This window comes from Xenopus laevis, chromosome 8S (assembly GCF_017654675.1).
Source record: "Xenopus laevis strain J_2021 chromosome 8S, Xenopus_laevis_v10.1, whole genome shotgun sequence".
NCBI lineage: Eukaryota > Metazoa > Chordata > Amphibia > Anura > Pipidae > Xenopus > Xenopus laevis.
The window spans coordinates 82,862,471-82,877,962 of NC_054386.1; the positions used below are offsets into that span (position 1 = coordinate 82,862,471).

General features: G+C 37.7%; 1 protein-coding gene across 1 annotated transcript in view; it reads right to left on the reverse strand.

Moving 5' to 3' along the window:
• Positions 1–15,492, reverse strand: part of lrfn3.S (leucine rich repeat and fibronectin type III domain containing 3 S homeolog) — a 314,470-nt gene that overhangs the window by 107,204 nt on the left and 191,774 nt on the right. Inside the window, exon 3 of the mRNA XM_018233277.2 lies at positions 8,565–8,614. The gene's annotated coding sequence lies outside the window, so the exon portion shown is untranslated. The remainder of the gene's footprint in view (positions 1–8,564; positions 8,615–15,492) is intronic.

Consider the following 15,492-nt stretch of genomic DNA (forward strand, 5'->3'; position numbering starts at 1 on the left):
AAAGTCTGAATTTATCTCAACATCTTCTGCCAAAAACATCTCGGGTTTTTTTCCGCTTATTTATTAGATTTTCCTGAAAATGTGGATTTCAGGATTTTCCACTGAAAACCTTTTTTTCCGAACTCCAAAATCTTCCGGTTATTGCACGAAACCCAGCGCACATCAATAAATCATTGGGACTTCTCCCATTAACTTATATGCAACTTCGACTGGTCTGAGATGCCGGATCTTCTCATTTGGACTTTTCGATCCTCTGAGTATAATAAATTACGAAAAATTGGTGATTTTTTAAAAGTCTGATTTTATACTAATAAAATCACAAGGAGTTTTGCATTCGGAGTTTAGTAAACAACCCCCTTAGTGATGTATGGGCCGTCCCGAAGCCTGTGGGACCTGTGGATTTACCTTACTTCTGCCCCACTTCCACCTCTTTTTATATACTCACTCAGGCACCTTCCCGCTGTGATGTCACAAAGCAGGAATATACAGAGGGGAGCGTGCCGGGTAAAGGTGGCCATACATGGATAGATCCGCTCGTTTGGCGATGTCGCCAAACGAGCGGATCTCCCTCCGATATGCCCACCTTGAGGTGGGCAATATCGGGCAGATCCGATCGTGGGCCCTAGGGCCCAACGATCGGATCCTAGCATTCGGTAAACGGGCGGTCGGATCGCGGGACCGCATCAACGAACAGATGCGGCCGCGATCCGACGGGATTTTCTGTCCCATCCGATCGAGATCTGGCCGACTTTCGGCCAGATCTCGATCGGGGAAGCCCGTCGGGGGCCCCCATACGCGGGCCAATAAGCTGCCGACACAGTCTGTCGGCAGCTTTTATCGGCCCATGTATGGCCACCTTTAGGGTCAGGTCAGGAATTGAAAATGTGCTATTTCATAGAAACACAGATACATTTCGAAATAACTGCAGAAGCATTAAACATTTCAAACTGACAGTTTTCATCTGGTTTAGCAGGTAAAACTCCATGAAATAACTGTTTTCATAGCACAAAATGCCTTTCTTGGTAGAACTGATCAATCTAATTTTACTGCTTCACAAAGAAATTGCTCTGCAAATCCATTGAGGCTAACAAATGTCATGGAGTTTTCTCTCCAGCTAAGAAAACAATCGGTGCAGCTTATGTATATTAAAATTTTAATATTTCAACATACCTAATCCTTCAAATAAAATGTCTCACTATCCAAGACCCACTGTGTGTCAGTACTATAAATTGAAAAAAACAAAACAAAGTTTTTGGGCACCCCAAACCTTCAATAACCTGTTTACTAAAGACGCACTGCTGTTGAGAACTCATGGGGCCGGTTTTACTAATAGGTCCCCCTATTGTCATGTCCCTGAAGTCCACCCCTTCAGTAAAAGAACTAACTAAAAGTTGTGGAAGTGCTCAAGGCCTTCAGTGGGTATGGCTGGGTGATACTGTACATAACTACTGCACAGTTTATTGTGGCCACTCTCTGTGCACCCACCCAAGTATTATTATCTAATTTAGTAATACTACTCAATTATATGCAGCAGTATTATCCACTCCAGCCCAGGGTTGATGCATCTAACAAAGAAAATCCATTACAGTTAATATGTATGACAGAAACACGTGTACAACATCCTTGTGCGAGGAACGCAGAAAGGTTAGAATTTGCAATTGTTCCAGGCGAGAAGCAAAGGATAACGCTCTGTACCGTCTAGCCTCCAACTCTTGTGCAAGGACTTCACATTGTGCTTCATGCTTTGCCTGTTCTCTTTCTCCTATTTCTCTCTGAGTTCCTTATCATATTCCTACATTATCACTGCCTTCTTCCCTTTTGCTATTCTTCATGCCATGTACCTCTCCCTTTTTTCAAGCATCACCACCAACCTTTCTGTTGCACCATCTTTTTTACTTAATTTTTAGGCTCATTTATTATCGTCTCCCTCTTTATTGCCTCAGTTCCTTGCATTGATAAACATACCCTACTTTAATATGTTTGTTTGGTTTATTTTCTACATCCAGTCTATCACCCACTCTCTGCTATTCTATCTCTCTGCCCTTTTACCAAACTTTTCGTTTTTAACCCGCTCTACTTATACTGTATATACTTACCTCAACTCATTATAGTGAAACAAATTTTTTTCTGTACATTTCTTAACCCTTTGACAGCCAAAAGTTGAAAAACTCAAGCGGCAGCAGCCCGAGACTAACAGTGGCAATAAAAAAATCACAGTAATATTAAGAGCAGAAATTCCAATTTTTGAATTCTTCCAGGGCAGAGAGCACAATTTCTGGGCTGTCAGGGGCAGAGAATTGTCCCTGTGCATTGCCTTCCTTCCTTAAATAATTGCTGCAGTGACATGTGGTTAGCCCCATGAATACAGCAAAGCCTGTGTTTGGCCATTACCTAACTTTGCATCATTCAGACAGGCTTTTGCGCTACATAAAGGAGTACTAAAGCGTAATTAAAGAGGTAGGTAGAAATGTTGTACATTATGTTTTGGGCTTCTGAACCAGCCCAAGGCAACCACAGACCTTTAGCAGTAAAGATCTGTGTCTCCAAAGATGCCCCAGTAGCTCCCCATCTTCTTTTCTGCTGATTCACTGCACATGCTCTGTGCTGATGTCACTTACTGAGCTTAGGGACCCACTCACAATATACAGTACACATAGGGGCAGATTTACATAGGGTCAAATATCGAGGGTTAATTAACCCTCGATATTTGACTGCCGAATGTAAATCCTTCGACTTCGAATATCGAAGTTGAAGGATTTACCGCAAATAGATGGAACGAACGATCGAACGAAAAATCGTTCGATTGAATCCTTCGAATCGTTCGATACGAAGGATTTTAATCCATCGATCGACCGATTGAAGAAAGCCTATGGGGACCTTCCCCATAGGCTAACATGGCACCTCGGTAGGTTTTAGGTGGCAAAGTAGGGGGTCGAAGTTTTTTTTAAAGAGACAGTACTTCAGCTATCGAATGGTCGAATAGTCGAACGATTTTTAGTTCATAGTCGAAGGTCGAAGTAGCCAATTCGATGGTCGAAGTAGCCAATTCGATGGTCGAAGTAGCCAAAAAAAAACATTCGAAATTCAAAGGTTTTTTTTCTTCTATTCCTTCACTCGAGCTAAGTAAATGGGCCCCATAGAATAGAAATAATTACTACATGGCAACACAGAAACCAGTGCAACTAGCACCAGAATTTTATAATCAGCCCTGTAGCATCAGCTTATATTACAGACCAACCTCATTTTCTGCTGGATAAGAATGAGCATGTGAGTGTCACAGACACTTTCCAAGATGGTGACCCCCTGTGACAAGTTTGAAGTCGTGGATCATTGCTGCTATTGACAAGCTGAAACTTTAGGCCGGTGCAATAGGTGCAGTATATAAATTATGGCATTTTTAGCCATATTAATTTTTAGGATTTATTTCTCCTTTAATAGTCTTGCACTGCTGTCCAGGGGAATAGTAAATGCACTGCAATGGTGCTGACAATAAGACAAAAGTAATGAAATAGATTCTATTTTTCCCAGATCCATTTTTATACAATTATATTTTTCTGTTGCCTACCAAACTTATGGTCCTGAAGTAGCTGCCGGAGTTGATCCACTTTTTCAATCCTGATTCAAATGTTCACTTTATCGTTACCTTGTCTGATTTATATCAGTGAGTAGGGAAGAAAGCAGATGGGAAATGTGAAAGTATTATAGTAAACTTTCTACAAATATCTGACTAGTTAATGCATGTTAATGAGGTTTCCTCTCATTTACGTATGTAAATATTTTGTAAAACAAAACAGCACGTGCATAATTTCAAATATGCATATTTTATGTTTATACGATTGGGAAGTTCCTCTGTCTGTGAAACTGCTGGCTACATTTTATTCTGTTCAATGCGTTTCCACTACTCTTCATTACTAGTCATGTGCTAACACTTTGGAAATTGCACTTGTCTTGTGAGGCATGAATTGAAGGAAAAAGTGACCAGACTGACTTGCTCAAGGGGGGGAAGCAGCTTTAATTAAATGAATCACTCTAGGCTTCTTTAGCTACCGAATGCTTCTCGTGGTATTACATATCTTCCCTCGCCAGTAATGCTTTCTACTTTCTGTCTTCTCCAGGCATGAAAATATATCCTGGACCTATAATTACATCCCAAATCATATTCCTCGGTTCCAAGGCAATTAAATCAGTACATTGGAGGCTTTAAGTCAACTGCAATAATAGGTTAACAAAGCTGTCTTTAGGGAGATGCCAGTAGGGAAAAGCCTCAGTGCACTAAAGACAGAGTGAAAGTTAAATCGGCTTTGGACTGAAAATGTATTTCTTGATTGTGCAGGTATGCTTTGGGATCTATTTATCGATGTTGGGTAAAAAAGTGGAAGTCAAGCACATCACATTTTTATATGAATGCCAGGCATCACAGAGTAAAATCCTGTGTATTTATCAAGTTACAATGTATGTAGCTGAAAAATGGCAACCTAAAAGCAACAAGCACTTCTCCTCTGCCACTTTTCCCTTGCTTTTTTTTTAACTTTGCACGAATTGACTTGCCATCTCCACTTACCCAGCTGACTTTAATTGCTTAGGCAAAGTTTGAGGTGATGTAAAAACAGCGGCATAACACACACCATTATACAGTAAGGGGCCCATTTACTTAGTTTGAGTGAAGGAATAGAGGAAAAATAGTTTGAATTTCGAATGTTTTTTTTGGCTACTTTGACCATCGAATGGGCTACTTCGACCTTCGACTTCTATTCGAATCATTCAAACTAAAAATCGTTCGACTATTCGACCATTCGATAGTCGAAGTACTGTCTCTTTAAAAAATACTTCGACCCCCTAGTTCGCCACCTAAAACCTACCGAGGCCAATGTTAGCCTATGGGGAAGGTGCCCATAGGCTTTCCAAGGTTTTTCTGATCGAAGGATAATCCTTCGATCGATGGATTAAAATCCTTCAAATCGTTCGATTCGAAGGATTAAATCGTTTGATCGAACGATTATTCCTTCGATCGTTCGATCGAACTATTTGCGCTAAATCCTTCGACTTCGATATTCGAAGTCGAAGGATTTCAATTCGGCAGTCGAATATCGAGGGTAAATTAACCCCTAAATAATGTGATTAGTTCTTGTTTTAATGGATCATAGCGGCCAAACAGGCACGCAGAAAAAAGTCACGCTTGGATGTGCAAAAAACACTCATGCGAAAAATAAAACTTGGCACCACCAGCTTTGCGCCCTAGACACGTGACTACTCTGCCTACCCCTTAATTCTGGCCCTGGATTGCAGGGATTCATAATGGATTTTTTTTTATAAATACCATTGAGTTGACACCATTTTTTTTTTTACTTTTACATTTTTTAAATTTTTAGTGGAAAAAATCAGATAAATTCAGATTTTGATAACCACCTACATCTAGAAATGGCCCTGCTTGTTTATTGTTGCATAAATCTTAAATATTGTATGTATAGTAATTTGAAACCATTTATGGTTCATCTGCTCTTTTCAACAACTTCTCTAAATATCTTGGTACAATAATAATTCTCTCTTTAATCCATTGCATGACAGTGTTCTACATGTTAGCTACAGAGTCATACATTAATAAACAGGTCAAGTATATGTGGGATCCAAGAACAGACCTCTGAGGAATTCTTTGACAGTAACCTGTAAAGTACAATGCCTTGCAGTCTGACACATGTCTGCTTACAGAGTCACCTTTGACTTCATCTTGAATACCCTGTCACCAGAAATTAGTATGTGGGTTTAGAATTGTATTAAAGTTTAATAATATTGCATGTTAATGAGGACCAGGAGGATGCTATAATATAAAATCACAGTTATTTCTAGCAGTGCCTAACATAACAATGGTCTTCAAGGTCAACTGCCAGGCCAAGGTAAAAAAAAAAGTTCTTTTATAGTACATAATAAACAGGAGTCAGGGCAGGCAGCAAACAATGTGCACAATTTCTAAGATAAAGGTCAGAGGGCCAAGTGCATAACAAAAGGTATATATATATGCATGCTAGTGACAAAAGTCCTAGTTCCTTAAAACAAAACACGGAAGAACATAATATAGAAATATTCAATGGTACATGTCCATGCATTGTCTATTCTATTAGTCTTCTGCAACTCCCAGCACATGTCTGGGAGTTGTAGTCCAATAATCACTGGTAGAGTAGACATCTTTGCTCAGTCAGTGGTCATATAATATATAAACATATATTTATATATTTATATTATAATGTATTATTGTCTGCTTCTGTATTTGACTTTATTAAGAACTAAGAGAATTGGCACAATGTGCGAGGACGTTGTTTATGTTGTAATGTTGTGCAATTGGCTCAGTTTGGACTCTTTCTAAGCCTGGCCAATCAATACCTGAGTCTTCCTCATTCTATGGCTCTTTTGAATTGGCCTGGCATAGCCAAGTGTTTCATACACGCAGAGAAATGTTATTTTACAAGAACAAAGGGATCCAGTGAAAGGCCTTTAATGATATTTTGGGAAGTGGCACTGAGTCATTAGAGATTAAGGATACTATTTTATTTTACCCTCGCATGGTGAGCAGGATAGTAGCTAACCAATACCACAATTAAAGGGGATGTTCACTAACTAATAACTAAATAGATTTACAGGTATAGGGCCTGTTATCCAGAACCTTGTTTTTTTACGGATAATGGATGTTGGATCTTCATACCTTGTCTACTAGAAAATCATGTAAACATTAAATAAACCCAATAGGCTGGCTCTGCTTCCAATAAGGATTAATTATATCTTAGTTGGGATCAAGTACAAGGTACTGTTTTATTGTTACAGAGAAAAAGGAAATAATTTTTGAACATTTGGATTATTTGATTATGATGGAGTCTATGGGAGACGGCCTTTTCCATAATTCGGAGCTTCCTGGATAACCGGTTTCCGGATACCTGTAATATTTCCAGAGTGTTTTAATTTTTCTATTGAGTTTTCAATACATCTGGGCAGGAAGCATGGAACAGTTTTCTTTGTTTAGGATCCCTGATCCCCTGGTTGTGAAAGACTTCTACTGTACTATAGTCAAGGTGTGGAGATCCCTGACTAAGCAAAGAACTAACTAGATCCATTCAGCGTTACCTGCTCGGGTAGATATATTGAATATTACACTGAAAATATTCTTAAAATGCACATTTATTTAGTAGAACTTATTTAATGCTGTGAAATATGCTGGCGCTATATAAATAAATGTTAATAATAATAATAATAATAATAAATACATACAAGAGCTAACTAGTACTACAGTACCTCTGCTAGCTCAATGGCTGCCCTAGTGTGGGTGTGTCATGGGAATAGTTGTCTTTTTTGTATATGCCAGTAAAGATAGGTTTAATTACTTACTTTGTTTATTTAGAATTCAATTTAGGAATTATAATAGATGACCTAATCCATACATAATTGTATCAGGATATGGGAAGTCACCCCAGATTTATGTAGCCTAGATATTCAGTCTTTTTATTGTTTTTCAGAAAATTGTAGGCAGCCTCTAATATCCTTATAGATTACAGTAGAGGATTAGTTATTCCATAAATACAATTGTGACTCAATAAAATTATGTCATCAGTACTATTCAGTATATACTGTATTCCCAGGCTTTAAAGTGCAGACATCTTGTTGCTTTTCCAAATATAGAATCCTGGGAGATGAAATATACTATCCAGTAAGTCTGTCCCAAGTTACCTGTGGCTGTATACCATACGGTCTATTACACTCTCTCACCTTCACTTTAGCTAACAGCTTTGAAACTTTATCTTTCATCAGCCAAGTACAGTTAAGGTTTCTGTCAACATTAGTGAATCTAAAGTACAGTAGAAGTAGAAGCAAGAGAATTTGCTATGATTTACAATTTTGCATAATTGTATGACTTCATTATGATATCAATGCTTCCCAACTGAGATCAACACTGAGGAGACTTACAAAGTCTTGCTACAAATATGTTATAGTGAGCCTTTTGTGGCCGCTATATTTGTGATTACTAGCTTATACAGATCCACAGATAATTGCTGGGAATAATTGTCGTTTTGTTAGGAATATGGGGATTGTGCATTTTTTCAAAAAAGGAGTACAAAAAACATAGTTTTGCAGTAGGTCCATGTACATTTTCTACCATCAACTGAAAGTTATTTTCTTTCATGTACTTGCAGTACAATATTGCAGTCCTAACACCAATAGGCCAAGCACTAATAAATTACTTTTGCTACTGGAAGTCATAGTACATAAGGGCTAGGGTTCTCAAAGCATTTGAAGAGTTAAATTATACTGTTATCTCAGCACCCTACATGTTATTTATCTAGTAATGGGCAAATCTGACCCATTTCGCTTGGAAAAAATATCGCGAAACAGTGAAAATTCACCAAAACCCATTGGAGTCTATGGCCATTATTTTTGAAGCGAAACTCGGCAAAAATTTTTACTGATCAATACTTATAAATAGAGGCAATTGTTTACATTTTTGTTCTGTCTCCTGCATGGCGATAACCCATTTGTTTGTACAGAACATTGATAATGAAAATTGGGAACAAAAATGTGCTTACCTAAGTCACCAAGATCTATCAACACTTGTCCAGTCAAACAGACACCCCAGCTGTTCAGAAAGAAAGGAAAGAGTAAATCTCATGGGCTAACTATATTCACACTGCAATATTTAGATCTATAACTATACACTGTAGCTCTCATTTGCATATCCCATTGGTTTAACTGCTGGAAGAGTTTTGTAAACGCAAATGTTGCTTTCCACCTTGTTGTGGATTAAAAAAATTGACACAAAAAGCACAAGTGAAAATACATATAATATGGAATATAAATCGGCGAGGACCTGAATAGAATATAAATAATAATAACATTAAAATTGTAACCTCACAGAGCAATAGTTTTTTGGCTTTAAGAGTCAGGGACCCCCATTGAAAGCTGGAAAGATTCAAAAGAAAAAAGCAAATTAATTAAAAATCTATAATAAATAAAGACCAATGGAAAGTCTGCTAATTAAATGATAGAACTGGCCATACTATAAAATACAAAGAATGAAAATTGTGCTACACTGTGCTACAAAAAGTCAAAAATCCCATTCTAATTGTTTTGATATACAGCCAAACAATTCAATAAATATTCAGCCTCAGAAAACTCATACATAGCATTGAAAGTGAGCCCTCTTTTTCATAACATTGTAAATATCAATAGCAATTAACAAAAAGTTACTGCAAAACACATTGGCAACTTGGCCACATTACTCTAATAGTACTTTACTCCCACATAGGGATCAAAGATGCAGAGATACTTATCTCGCTGAAGGGCATAGCCACCAAATGTAATGAATAAAAAGCAAAGCTAGGAGCTAAACTGTGTTGTATGTCTTTGTAATGAGTCTCCATGGTATTTATTTCCAACAGGAGGCCGTTCAGCCAGCATTTTAGGAGACACAACAATAGAGAAAAATGCTTTGGATTATTGTCACACATACAATTACGGTATTAGAGAGAATTTACACAAATGAATAAGATATACTTTTAATAGGATCGCCACTTTATTGGTCAGGGTCATGCCACGCCACAGGATAAAATATTATGGCTCTAACAGAGAAAAAATTACAGGGTAGGAAAAAAAATTGCACATTTGCTTTCATTAAAGTACATTACATTCTTCTGCACGTATTCACCCCAATTATACAGAAGTAGAGCATTTAGGTCGGTGCAGGCTAAGCTAATACGTTCAGCCTGCATCAGGCAATTGCATATCACGCTCAGGAGCACACAGTGATTTATTGGGAAATGTATTATGAACAATCACTGGGAAATTTCCTAATTATCAGTACAATTCTGTTGAAGTTCAGTTTGTAACAACAAGAGATAAAGCTGAAGCAATTATTATTCCATCATGAAACGAGAGTTTATATTGAGAAGAAAGCATTATATAGATAGGTTACAGTATTTGGAGCTAAAGAAGAGTTGTAGGAGAGGTTTTTTTGTGCTGTTCATTGTGGTCACTGACTACATAATTACATTTACCTTCAACAAAAAATTAATAAAACAATCTTCTATTACAAGAGGACAACACAGAATAAAAGCACATTCTCCTGATATCCAATAAAATATGCATACTTGAGGGATTCATTGGTGAAACTGATAGAAATCAAATTGTGATTCATTGTTCCTCCAACCCAAATGAACAATATATAGTGAAGGAGGTATAATAATAATAATAATAACAACAATACAATGGTACAGGGCTCTGCACTTTGTTAGCACAGAGCATGTTTTAGAAGGCCTAAGTTTTAAAAGTTTCACAATGAAATGTCTGTTTTGGGGGAGATAATGGTGTCTGTTGTGAGCCATCTGATTCAAAGCATGTTTCTGGATTTTATCTGCAAAGTTTGCACCAACATGTTAGCCAACATCCTACTTTGAAAACAGTTTTGCTGCTGCTTAATTGGATGATGGGTAACAAAAACACCGTTCAGCATAATATCAGATAAACACAACAAATTCCCAAAAATAAGCTACACTGTGTTCAAACAGTCGAGACTCTGCCTCCCTCTCACTTTATATTATCTTGGCAGGCTTGGTAGACACTTGATGGTCATCAACTAGACACATTGTAGTGCTACATGGGTACAAGGGGCATCCAGTCTCTCGCTGGACTGGGTGCCATGTCTCTCTTCTTTATGGCTAGTTTAATTATAAATTTTTATTTCATAGTTTATCACATGAAAACATCATTACAGTCTATGGGGAAATGTGGAATTCAATTAGAAGATAAGTCTTTCAGATTGAATTGCATCTGGTTCTAAGTTGTGACCTCTCGGAAGCCTTCTACACTTGAGGAAGCATTTACAATATTAATCTTCTTTTTCCAAGGACTGTTGTCCGATTTAGATCTTTACCATGATATATTTATTCTGTATTGCCTTATCTTTTGGATAAACTTTTCACATTAATGTGATGCAACGTTATTTTCTCTCTTTGTTTCTCTATTCTTTGCCCTAAAAATCCAAAGCCCTTTTCTTACTGAGTAACGCTCACTTTTTCCACTTGAAACATGTAATTATAAATTGGCTAATAATAATAACATGTTATTGATAGTGATGGGCGAATTTATTCGGCTGGCGCGAATTCGCCGGCGTCAAAAAAATGTTTAAAAAAAATGGGCGCCGGCGTCAAAAACGGGCGCCGGCGTAAAAAAACGGGCGCCGGCGTTGAAAAAACGGGCGCCGGCGTCAAAAACGGCGCCGTTTCACGAATTTCGCGCAAATTCGCCCATCACTAGTTATTGAACACTTTTCAACTTAATATATTTAAAAAAAGTTTTTAAAGGTTATTCAAAATAATTTGCATACAAATAAAAACTGTGAATGATTTACAGGAAAAATTCTCCTTTAAATTTGTTTGGCACTTGCCAGTCATCAAACTCTGTCTGCTTAAATCTCCCTTTTTATCAGTGCTAATATAGTTGAAATGCAAATGTTGTGCAGATATTTTCTGAAGTACACATTTATTTTTTTAAAAAAAAAGTCAATATTTTTAATCAAAACGTGACTGTTCATACAGTAGGCTTTGATGTTGAAGTTAAATGTCAGGAAATCGTTGTAAAAGGAAACTTGCATAAATTAGCTTTCTTGGCTAAGCTCTTTCTTTTGCAAAATCCATTCTATTTATTTATTTTTGCTTTAAAAGTCAAACATTCAGAATATGAACCTATGTTCCAACGATCCAGGCCCCCAAGTAACTCATAACACCTTGGTGTGTTAACAACTGGCCCCCTTGAACATTTTTGTTTACAATAAGCCAACGGAACATACAACTGCATATGAAACTTTGAACAGTGAAAAGGGTGGATAAGGATCACCTACATATGCTCCATTTAAAGGTTTACCATGACCTAAACCAATAAGCCATGTGAGTGGTGAGATTATATAATAGTCTTTATAAGTACAGTACAGAATTGTGAGCTTAGTAAGGAGAGAAAAAATAAGAACAGGAAAATACAGAAAAAAACCTCAAGGGCAATTTATAAAGCAGAACAATTGGAGGTAATAAGTGAATAGGTCTAGCTTTGAATAAGAGGTTATTATGAGAGATATCTTATTTAACCTGAAGCCAGTGATTCCCAGGGTGCCCAAATCTTTAGAAAATGATGGGTATAATTATGAAGCATGGATTCTCGATACTGGATTTAAACATCATATTAGTGTCCACCGTTCTTTTAATTTCAAGTCAAATTCTTGGAGTTGGCATTTTTCACGTAGCTGCAATGGATAAGTGGGACAAATTTTGCCTAGAAAATAGAATGGTGGCGATGATCCTGTTTTGCTGCCATTATTTATTATTATTAACATGTAGTTATACTATCAGTCTACCATTGTTGCTAAAACTCCCAGCATTGGTTGTTGTGAAATGTTGGGACTTGTTCTATAGCAATAGCTGGATGTTTGTAGGTATCTGTTATGAGGTCTAGTAACACATTTTTTGGTGTGAGTAAGCCAGTTATATTTTACAGATCAGAGATGGGCCATGCCAACCAGGAACCCTAGACAATCGTCCGGCCACCTCACCCCCCGTTCATGCTCACGCAAACATGAGTGTGCACATGTAGTCACCAACAGGGGAGGCGATCAGATAAAGGGGAACCAGCAGCAACAAGAAATCCCAGACTATGGGAAGGCAGAAGGCTTTTCAAGAGGTACCTGCTCAGCACCCCCCATTGCACCCTAGGCAGGTGCCTTTTCTGCCTACAGCGCTGCGAAAATACATGGCGCTCTATAAAAACATGTTAATAATAATAACCCTAGTTCCAGCTCAGTTACAGATGACACCAAACAAGAGATACATTCTATAGTTCTATTTCCACAAGACTGAAACACTTCCGGTTGTTTTGTTGATTCAGGTATTTATTCTAGTGTCTTTTTTAAAGGCCTTTTGTACCTCATTGTAGAGGTCAACTTTTACAAAACAGTAAATAATAATAATAGCTTTCTTTACAATATTTTTCTTACAAAGTCCCTCTAAAGGTAGTACAGTACATCTTTTTAAAGAGCAGAAAGGAACCTTCCAAAGCTTAAAGGAAAATGAGGTTGACAAGCTTCTCTGCTAAATTCAGCACTTGGGTTTAGGAAGGTTTGCTGCATGCACATGAGAAAAAAGTGGGATAAAAATTGCCAGTGGGCTAAATAATTCTCTTATTTACATATAATTACATCGTTAAGTTGGGTGGAAAAAAGACCAAGGCCAAGTTCAACCTCTTCAAATAAAACCCAGCACACATACTTATACAAACCCACTGAAACTATATATACTGTACCACTATATATGACCTGAATTATTCACAGATCCTTATTAAACCAGATCAGTGGAATGGTGAGCCTTAAGTGTCATCATTTAGGATTTGTAGAAAGGTAAGTGTAAAACATCCATAAATAGAATTAGCTGTATATTGAACCATGAGTGTAGCAATCTTTTATAATTATATTTCCCCCTGCTCTATCATTTATACAAATAAGCAGCATGCTACTTTCTTTCTTTCCTTCTTTCTTTAACTCTTCACCTTCTATGCCAATGCTGTTAAACTGGCGGCTGGCACACCCTCTTGTGTGGCCCTCAGTTAATGTCTGGCTGCTTTGATTGTTTAACTTTTTATAAGCTTCAAAAGATCAACTGGTCCCTGCATTGTTCACACCTTAGGCTGAATTTGGCCAAATCCTAAAAAGTGGATTCACTGCATACCTAGTTGCTATGCAATCCACAGGGGAGGATTAGGCATATGGATTTAAGGGTATGTATTAATATTACATAAACTTTTTTTCACATATGAACGACGGGTGATACCCCTGCAGCAAGCACCAACCATTTTTTTGGTTTGCTACTACCATTAGTGTGGGTACCTTGTTTAAAAACAAGGACTGGTCAACATGGGCTTCCATTACCTGCCCTTAACCATATAGGCCAGAAAAATCTCTGGTAATGCAGGTTTTGAAACATAAATCATACATTCATTTACTGTATGTATTTCAAGAGCCTCAGGTGCCCATAACGATCCTGAGACTGAATGTTTGAAGCCATTGGATACGTCACACTTTCAGTCTGATCCAATCAGTCAGCCTGAACAATGTACTCCTGTGGATGACGCTCTGTAGCTTATATATAAATAGTTAAACAGGAGATATCATTTAGAAAGACTAAACTTTGCTCCCTAAGGTCAGAGCATCTGAAATTATAATTAAAATACATTACAGATTTGTGTCTATAGGCACTACTGACCCTACCTGGCAGGGCCAGAACTAGGGGTAGGCAGAAGAGGCATCTGCTTCTGAGGGCAAAATAAAGGGGGGCTCTTGGCATGTACTTCTGCCTACTCCTGGTCTGGGGTTTTCTTGTTCCCTCTGAGAGAACAACCTGTGGCCAGCTAGACTGCCTAGGGTGCCTGGCAGAGCACCCAAATATAGTGGTCTAAAATAAGATAGCTCCCCTTCCAGTGCATTGGGCCTTCCAATAAGTTTTAGAACTAAATAAGAATATCATGCTCAGATATACTGTATTTGTATGACATTGCATAATAATTGTTTAATGGGTTAAAGGGTCTTTCAATGTACATGTGTAGTCTGTATATTAAGTCATTGATCATGAAAATAAAAAAAAGGGGTTTAAACATTATGTAGAGTTGATATAAGATTAGACTGTAAGCTTTACTGAACAGGTCCTCGTTTCTCCTAAGTCACTTAATCTTTGTAATGTATATTTATTGCAATTTATTGGATGAACATAGCTTCAAACATAAGTTGCTGTTTCTGTTTGCTTCAGGGGGCAATTGTTTTTTTTGTTGTGCTGGCCAATCATAATACATGGGAGGCTTTTTATAACCCAGTAGCCATCTTGCTCATTGCCTAGGTATTTTGGTATACTCAACTAGTGTTAGTGAGCAACCAGGGTGTATTTTCTTAGGTTTAGACTCCTCTATGTTTGGCTTTCCATTTGGTTTCACATTGCTGAATTTGGCATCAACGAGGTCTAAAATACCTCAACAGTCTAGTGCCTCTTTATAATCTGTCTGATCTGCTTACCTCCTTCCCTCTGACATTCTTGTCTAGGCAGTCATTGCTTTAGCTGACCCATAAAAGGCTGCATTTAAAGGGACAGCCTCCCATTCTGCTTCTATCTGTTGGAAATTAGATAGCCTAGTTGCAACTTCCAAAAGGGTACTCCTTTGGCAACAACTGCCCTAGTTTATCCATGGCTCATTCTTAAAGCTTTGCATTTAGTCACCTGCTGTAGAAATGTGATAAAAACAAATTCCTAGAGAGTCCTCTCTACTGTGGAGGTGCTATTTAGGTAACCACTGCTTTAATTATTTCAATGTGGGTTTAGCACTCTTAAAGGATTCGTGACTGTTTCAGTGACATGCCAATAACTACAGCTATATAAATGGATATAATATAGAACAAATGTGTAACATCTTTTTGATTAATTTGAATTAGAG